Source organism: Nannospalax galili, unplaced genomic scaffold (genome assembly GCF_000622305.1).
Source record: "Nannospalax galili isolate Female #2095 unplaced genomic scaffold, S.galili_v1.0 scaffold189, whole genome shotgun sequence".
Lineage (NCBI taxonomy): Eukaryota > Metazoa > Chordata > Mammalia > Rodentia > Spalacidae > Nannospalax > Nannospalax galili.
Genome location: NW_008360331.1, coordinates 7,619,283 through 7,628,983, shown reverse-complemented (window position 1 = coordinate 7,628,983; position 9,701 = coordinate 7,619,283).

Here is a 9,701-nt window from a genome sequence, read left to right as displayed (position 1 = left end):
TATATATATATAGTATATATAATGATAATAATCAAGGAAGGGGTAATGAAATTGAGAGGGAGAGGTCAGTGAAGTGAGAGGAAATGGAGGACCGAGAAGGTAGGTGGAAGGTGATACAGATATAAGATTCATGTATGAAACTGTAAAAAAATAAACATTTTAAAAAGAAAAGATTCAAAGTTCTTTGAGAAAATCCCATGCAAAACAAAATGGCTATATTATGATTACCTGATAGAGAAAAAAGCAAAGGTGCAGAAAAAGTATTTGGAGAAATAAAGGTATAGTCACAATTGATGTAAATATTTATTTACAGAATGAAGGAGGTTAAGAAAACACCCTGTAGGATAAGTAAAATGACATTCAACACTAGAGATATCAAAATAAAATTCTGAAAGTGAAATGCTCTCAAGGAGCAAGAGAAAGAAAAAGTACACCTCCAACAAAAAGAACTTTGTGTGTGCAGAAAAGCAGACACAATGAACGGACTACCTCTCATCAGAAGCACTGGAGGCCAGAAGCTGGTGGGACTCACACATTTTCTGCAGCCTATTTTACAGGTCAGAAATTTCAAAGTTCATGTTGCTGGGTCTGTTCATACTTTTCCTCTATCTTCATTTATATATGGAGATTTTGCTTTCAAATGCATTATGCCAAATGCTGATCTGTTTTTATGTTTAAATACATTTTAGTTTCAATAGCTTCAGTTACATAGAGGAGAAATAGATCAGCATTACAGTACTCTTTACTACAAGCAAAAATTTGTTTCATTTGGCAATCACTTCTGAAGTGCTGGGGGTTGGAACCAGCGACCCCCAGGGAGGTGATGATTGGGGATGAGTATGCAAGCCTTTCACCAGCCCATGCTGCCCCCAATACCTGGGGACAGTCAGACGCAACGGGGAGTCTTAGTCTTGCAGGGACTCATTTATTGCAGGTGTTACAAAGCTTATAAAGGGACCTGGAATGCCCCCCTCCCCACCTGAGGGTATATCTTAAGGATGGTCACACACTGATATTGCACTCCTCAGCAATGGGGAAGTATTCTTCAGACTTTCAAAGCAAGCCAGGACGCGCCCCCAGAAACTTCCTTTCAGACCTATTTTTTTAAAAAAAATAATTGAACTTTGTATATCTCATACACAACATCTTAATCATTTTTATACTCCTTCTCCATCAGCAATCCCCCGCCCCGCCACACACTGGATTTCATGCATTCTGTCATATATATTAAGGCCTATCATCAAATTAGTATCCCCTGATGTCCCTCAGTGCAAGTTCATCCACTGGAGTCTAGTCAGCCTATCTAGAATCACTCCCTTAAGGAAGATCAGCTCTTCCTTACCCAGCAGTGATCAACTGCCTAATAAATTAGTTTGTAGTGCCAAGCAGTGAGTGTCATGATTAAGGATTCAGCAAAACTCCTATCGGGCTGATTCTATGATCATCTTCAACCTTGATTCATCCCCATTCTCAATGTTCAGGCACTTCCTACATACTGCTCAATAAAGTTTCAGTTTAAGGCAGGCAGAAACATGAATGACAGCACTGAGCAGATTCATTAAATATGCCCTTTATGTATATGCACCCCCAACTGACCTGTGATCTCTCAGAGCTGGAAGAAAGTTTTTCAAACTGTTATGTCTTGAAAAGTGAAAGCCAGAGATGAGGAAGCTCGAATAATTTTGTGATTTGGATCTTTTAATAACAGCACCTTTGAACATCAAGTACAGTTTGTAAGCCTAGGCATCAAATAAGCTAACATTATGGTGATGATTTTGAAATATGGATTTTAACTTACATGACAATTTAATTGTTAGTTAGAAGCAAATCCTGACTTGTAGCATTGGAGTTAGTTAGGATTTCTGTAAGCTCAATGTTGAGACATTGATTCATGAATGCTATTATATAAGGCTTGTGAAAGAACAAGGCTGACTAATAGGTAATTTTGAACAATAGTTTTTGAAGGAAAAAGGTATTAAGAGAACAGATTCATCTAGCATAAACTGAATCAGACTACTGGGAACTTAGAAAACTGATGTCTTGATTAGTAAATGGTTGTCTAGATTTGCAAAGGAGGAAGTAATAATTTGTCACCTTACCAAAAAGGAGTTAATTGAGTAAAGTAAGTTCTAATGTTAGTCAGGACAATAAAATTATCTTAAAATGATTTCTCCACTAATATTAGCAAAAAAATTTCAACTATTTGGTGCAATATTCTTTTGAACAAGACAATAGGCTGTCATACATAGTAAGACTTAGGGTCTTAATTCTGTGACTCTAAGAAATTAGTGCAGGCTAGTTCAGCCCCATGCTCTCTTGTGTGCCTTTCTTCTCTGAATACATTACAGACATACCTGTACAGCATTATTGTCTTCCAACTCTTAGGTAAGTAGTAGATTGTCATGCAGGCTAAGATTGTTCTTTCTTTTTTAAAATTGTGTTTCTATTGAAATTTTTGTGTATTTCATACAGACCATATCAAATAATCTTAATCATCTTTATACCGCAGTCTCCACTGTCACCCTTCCATAGCCCTCTGACTGAAGCCCATATACTCTGTCATCCTTAAGACCCACTGGGTCATCAATGTCCCCAGTTGTTCCCCATGGCAAGTCCATCTACTGAGGTCTAGTCAGCCTATCTAGAATCCCTTGTTTTAGGAAGATCAGCTCTCCTTTATGTAGCAACAATCAGTTGCCAATATTTCTTCAGATAAGATTGGAGTCTGCTGTACAATTTGCCAGTTCTATGCTGGGTTTTTGTCTGCCTGGGTTTGCACAGGACTTGTGTATGCTGGCAGCATTGCCATAGAATCATATGAGCAGGTTACCAGGAACTTTAAGACTCTGTTTGCACATGGTCATTCACCTCCTCCCTGGCTCTTACAATCTTTCCACCACTTCTTCTGAAATGGTTCCTGAGCCTTGGGTGGGTGAATTTAGTAACAGGTTCCTGTCTAAGGACCATCATTCAGCAGGCTCTTGATCTCAACATTTTGGATATTTGTGACCTTTTGTGTTCCTGTCCCTCTGCTGCATGAGGGAGCTTCATTATTGAGAGCTGAGAGATTAATTAGAGTCCTCTTCTTTACCCCTGTTCTATGTTCCACAAGGCTTAGGTGCAGCAGTTGCATTGAAGATGCTGTCATTTAGGCCTGGGCATTTCATAGACAATATCCATGTGTGATCAGTTGTGAAACTTGGTAATGGTCTCTGACTGGTACTAAATGAGCTACTTTGATGAGTGGTGACTGGGATATTTGTCTTTAAATATAAGGATACATATTTTGAACATAGTAAAAAATCACATTAGTCTAGGGATGTGACAAACTTGGGGTTTTCTCTAAGATCTATGACCACTTCAGCCATGTGTATTTTGTTATGTTTACAGTACCACACTTGTGTTTCCTCCCACTGAGTGGCCTTTTAGTTAAATTAGATAGCTGTTGATTGCCCCCAAGAGAAAAGTGCCACTACTCTACTAATGATGAATGGTGTGGTGGCCGTTGATGTGATTATTTGGTCTTGAAGCTGGTGTTTGGACCACTGATTGATGTTCTCTCAGCACCTTCATAGCCCTCTCCAAATCTATGAGAGCTAGCCTTCAGAGGAAGTGGTTTCAGGTCAGTTGCAGCTCTATTGCTCCAAATCCTGTGTCTGACGTATGCTCTGTCTTTGGCAGTAGGATATTACCTTCAAATTATGGAAGGCCACCAATGGCTGTGGCAATAGCTCAAGTAATTTTGGGAGTCTCTCAGACCACTCTGGCCAACATCTCAAAGGAAATTACCTCCTGTCTGACACTGCGTCTTGTTATCTTGTTATGTACCCTTTAGCTATACACATGGACTTAATGTAGAGATAATGTATGTATAATTTGTCAGTAGGTTGTTACACTAATATGGTTCCCACTAGTTTTTTTTAAAAGTAGGTAAGCGTTATTTATCTCTCCGTTCCCTCTGTTTTTTTAAGACTATCTCTCTCTCTCTCTCTCTCTCTCTCTCTCTCTCACTGTCTAACCCTTCCATCATAGTTTCCCATTTAAAATGTCCCCATTCTCCCCATTTCTGCCTTGATAAAATCTGTCTCCTATGGTCCCACTTCTCTTGAGCGCCTGCTTTTGCTTTATCCCCAAGGGCCCTTGTATAACCTTCCCTTCCTCCTTCCATTTAAATAACCTGATTTTTATCCGTTTATCCCTCAGTAACAACTGTTTTCTGCTGTTCTCTCAGGTTTTTTCTTTCCCTTTACCTCCCTGGTTCCTTTTCATTATTCTAGTACCTGTAATTATGTCTGGATATACAGTTACTTATAAGGACTTGGTGCTAGGATTTACATATGAGGGAGAACATAGGTCGTTTGGCTGAGTCTGTGTTACTTCACTTAGTATAACAGTTCCTAGTTCCATCCATTTACCTGCAAATTTCATTATTTCGTCTTTCTTTACCACTGAGTAAATCTACATTTTCATTATCCACTCATCAGTTGAGGGACACTTAGGTTGCTCTCATCTCTTAACTATTGTGAAAAGAGCAGCAACAAATATGGATGTAAAACGACTCTGCAATAGGATGAGTCCTTTGGGTATATGCTTAGGAGTGATATAACTGGGTCAAATCATAGGATCATTTTTAGTAAGAGTTCTCTATACTGCTTTCCATGGAGGACATCCTTTTCAACATTTGGTATCATTTATTCTCTTGATTTTACCCAATCTGACTGGGATAAAATGAAATATTAAGGTGGTTTTAATTTGCATTTTGATAATTACTAATGATATCAAACACCTTTGAAGATGTTTCTTAGCCATGCTTATTTCTTCTTTTGAGAAATCTGTGTTCAGATCCATAGGCCATCTTTTAATTGGGTTACTTTCCTTCCTGATTCTTTGTTTTACGTTCTGGATGTTAAACCTCTGTGAGATTTGTCGCTGGTGAAGATTTTTCCTGCTCTGTGGGTTTTCTCTTCACTTCCTTGGTTTCTTTTGATGTACATAATCTTTTTAGTTTAATCAGGCTCAGTTTGTTGATTCTTGACCTTGTTTCCTGATCAATTGATGTCCGGTTTAGAAAATCTATATATTGTAGGTTATTGCCAATGCATTCTTCTAACAGTTTCAGAAATTCAGGCTTCACATTGAGGTCTTTGCTCCATTTGGAGCTGACTTTTGTGAAAAATGAAAGATTCATTTGTCTACAGGTGGAGATCCAGTTTTGCCAGCACTATTTGCTGAACATGTTGTCTTTCCCAGTGAATCTTCTTGGACCCTTGGTCGAATATGAGGTAGCTGAAATTGCATGTACTCATATCTGGGTCTTCAGTTTTGTTCCATTGATCTATGGGTCTATTTTTGTGCCAGTGCCATGTTGTTTTTATGACTCTAGATCTGTAATATACTTTGGAATCTGGTATAGTAATCCCCCCAACATAGTTCTTGGTGCTCAGGGTTGCTTTGGCTCTCTGGAGTCTTTTGTGCTTCTATACGAATTTTAGGATTTCTTTTCTAATTCTCTGAAGAATATCATGGGGATTTAATTGGCATTGAATTTAATCTATAAAGGACTTTTGATAGGATTGTCATTGTCACAATATTAATTCTTCCAATCCATGAGCATGGGAGGTCCTTCCATCTTCTGATGTCTTCCTTAATCTCTTTCTTTAAAGATTTAAAATTTTCATTGTAAAAGTCTTTAATGTCTTTGGTCAGGTTTATTCAGATACTTTATTTTTTGCAGCTATTGTGAATGGGAGGGTTTTCCTGTACTCTTTCTCTAATTTATTGTTATGGATACATAAAAAGGCTACTGATTTATATAGATTAATTTTGTAACCTGTAACTTTACTGATAAAGTGTTGATCAGTTCAAGGAATTGTCTGGTGGAACTTTTGGGATCTCAGGTACAGTATCATATCTTCTGTAAAAAGGGATAATTTGACCTCTTTTCCAATTAGTACTCCTTTAATTTCCTTCTCTTGTCTTATTGCTTTTGCAAGAGTTTCAATGCTATATTAAAAAGGAGTGGAGATAGTGGAAGCCTTGTCTAGCTCTTGATTTTAATCAAAATGATTCCAGTATTTTTTCCATTTAGAATGATGCTGACTGTGAGTTTGTTGTATATAGCTTTAATTATGTTGAGATATGTTCCCTCCAGTTCAATTCCCTCTAGGACTTTGAACATAAATGTATGTTGAATTTTGTCAAAGGCCTTCTCTGCATCTATTGAGATGACCATGTGGTTCTTGTGTTTGATTCCATTTATATGATAATATGACATTTATTGACTTACATATATTTAACCATCCCTGAATCTCTGAAATAAAGCTAACATGCTCATGGTGGATGATTTTTTGATGTGTGTCTGTATTCAGTTTGAAAGTATTTTGCTGAGAATTTTTGTATCTATGTTCGTTAAGGATATGGGTCTATGGTTTTCTTTTTTGGTTGTTTCTTTACCTGGTTTTGGTATTAGTGTGATGCTGGCTTTTTAGAAGGAATTTGGAAGTTCTCCCTCTGTCTCTATCTTTTTGAATAAATTAACTAGTATTGGATATAGATCTTCTTTAAATGTCTGGTAGAATTCTGCTGTAAATACATCTGGGCCTGGGCCTTTTTCAGTCAGGAGGTTTTGTATTACTGTTTCAATTTACTTATATGTTATGGGTGGCTTTAAGCTGTTGCTAACTTTTTGGTTTCGTTTTAGTGATTCCCAGGATTTTTAGGCACCCATCCATTTCTTTTAGGTTTTCAAATTTAGTAGCACAGGTTTTTAAGCAGTCCCTTATAATTCTGGATCTTTTTGTTGTCTACTGTGATGTTTCCCCTTTCATCTCTGATTTTGTTGATTTGGAGGTGTTTTTCTTTTGGTTAACTGGGCTAAAGGTCTGTCTATGTTGTTTAACTTTTCAAAGAACCAGCTCTTGGATTTGGTGATTCTTTGTATTTTTTATTTATATTTCAATAATTTCTGCTTTGATCTTTGTTATTTCTTCTTGCCTCCTGGGTTTGGGTTTCATTTATTGTTGCTTTTCAAGTATCTTGAGTTGCAATGTTAAGTCATTTATTTGTGTTCTTTCTGATTTTTTTTTTAAATGTAGGCACTTCGAGTTTTAAACTTCCCTCGGAGGAATGCTTTTAAACTATCCCAGACGTTTTGCTCTATTGTATTGTCCTTTTCATTTAGTTCCAGGAATATTTATATTTTCTTAGTTTCTCTTTAACCCATTCATCATTCAGGAGTGTGTTGTCTAATCACCATGAGCTCATGTAACTACTAGGATTTCTTCCAGTGTCGATTTTAAGCTTTATTGCTTTGTGGTCTAATAGACTGCATGGAATTGTTTTAATTATTTTGTATTTGTTTAGGTTTGTTTTATGCCCCACTACATGGTCAGTTTTGGAGAAGATTCCATGGGATGTTGAACAGAAAGTATATTCTTTTGTGCTTGGATGGAATATTCAGTAGATGTCTGTTAGGTCCATTTGATTATGGTATTGTTTAATTCAGATGTCTCTCTGTTTATTTTTGTCCTGTTGTCCTATCTAATGGAGACAATGGGGTATTGAAGCACCCTAATATTAATGACTTGGGATTAATCTACATCTTAAAGTCCTATAGTACTGATTTTATGAAGCGAGATGTACGAGAATTTTGTGCATAAATGTTCATGAGTGTAGTATCTTCTTTATTAGTTGTTCCTTTGATCAGAATGAAGTGCTCTTCTTTATCACTTCTGATCAATTTTAGTTTGAAGTCTATTTTGTCAAATATTAAAATTGCAAATCCTGACTTTTTCTGAGTACCATATGTTTGGAATCTTTTTTTTCCATCCTTGAAGTTGAGATGACTTCTTGCAGACAATAAAAAGATGAGTTTTGTTTCTTAATCCCTTCAACTTGCCTGTGTCTTTTGACTGGGGAGTTCAGTTCGTTGATATTTAAAGTTATTGTTGAAAGATATGTGTTAATTCCTCTAATTTTTATTTCTGTTTGCATTCTTGGTCTAACTGTGCATTTCCACAGTTATACCTTCACTTAGCTTCTTTCTGTTATTCCTTGAGTATAGTCACTCCTTTCTTCAGCTCTTTGTATTGATTCACTAATTCTCTGAAGGACTGGTTTTGTGGACATGAATTCTTTCAGCCTATTTATGTCATGGAAGGTTTTTCTTTCCCCTTCAACTATAATAGACATTTTGGCTAAGGAAAGTATTCTCGGTTGTCATCTGTGGTCATTTAAAACTGGGACTACTTTGGTCCAAGCTCTTCTGTCTTTTATAGTTTGCTCTGAAAAGTCAGCTCTAATTCTGATGGGTTTTTCCTTCATATGTAACTTGTATTTCGTTTTGAAGCTTTCAATATTCTCTCTTTGTTCTGTATACTTAGTGTTTTTACTATGATATGCCATGGGGAGTTTCTTTTCTGGTCCTGTTTATTTGGTGTTCTATTTGCTTCTTGTGTTTGTATGGGCATTTCTTTCTTTTATTTGGGGAAATTTTCTTCTACAATCCTGTTGAAGACTTGGTCAATACTGTTATCCTGTGATTCTTCTCCTTCCTCTATGTATATGTAAATGTGGTCTTTTTATGGTGTCTCACATTTCTTGCATATTCCATTCTTGTGTTTTCTTAAAGTTTTCATAATCTTTGCTTGAGGGGTCTAATTTGTCGATTTTATCTTTCAGTCTTGATATTCTGTTTTCCATTTCATTCATTCTATTGATGAGGCTTCCTTTTAATGTTCCTAATTGACTTATTGAATGTTTCACTTCCTTTTTCATTTCAGCCTGAGTATTCTTCAATATTTCTAATTCTTTCATGAATTCACTCAGAAGTCTATCCCTGTCTTGAGTTCTTTTGTTTCTTTGTTTGTATGGTCTTTAAATTCATTGAATTATTTTATCATGTTTATAATTGTTCTTTTGAATTCTGTGTCCTGTGTTATCTCTAGGGGCTCTCATTCTGCACCTCCTCTTTAGGACTCTTGGTCTAGGCTTCAGGTTCTCTCCTCTGATTTTGTATTGTAGAGGCCTGATGGCTTTAGTCCAGAAGCTCAGCAGTCCCCACAGAGGCCCAAGTTGGTCAAGGATCAGATGTTCTCAAGCTTCCTCCTAAGGTCTGGGTCCCTCTAGTCAGCATACACAGTATGATTTGAGAGGCTTGCTAGCTAGAGGTAGGATTCAGGCACTCATGGACAGCCAGGAAAGAAGGCTGCTCTCAGGTGTGCAAAGGCAAGATGGGAGTGGGGCCAGGCCGTGAGGTCTCTAGGGAAGTAGACAAAAGAAATGGGTTTGCCTGAGTTCAAAGGATCAGGAAGCAGTAGGGGATCTGGGCCAACAGGGTGAGTAGTCTAGTGGTCTGGGATGACAAGAGAAGAAATGAGCCTGTGCCCATGGCTAGAAGGAAAACTGCAAGACTGTTCTTTCTACCTGAAGCTCCTCAAATAGATTGTAGCTCTCCTTTTTTTGTAAGCTCATGATATTTATTTTCATTCTTTTTCTGGTGTTCATAATTTCTATAAATATTTCTCATTAAAACTTCAAGTGGTGAGACTATACAAGAGAGAAACAATACCTAGCTAGTCACAAAAACCAGAGGGACCATATTATTCCTACAATCTACTGACAAATTATACATAACAGATCAAGAAAAATATCTCTAGATAAGGTTTATTTGAGACCAACTGGTCATTACCCAAGATTTACCT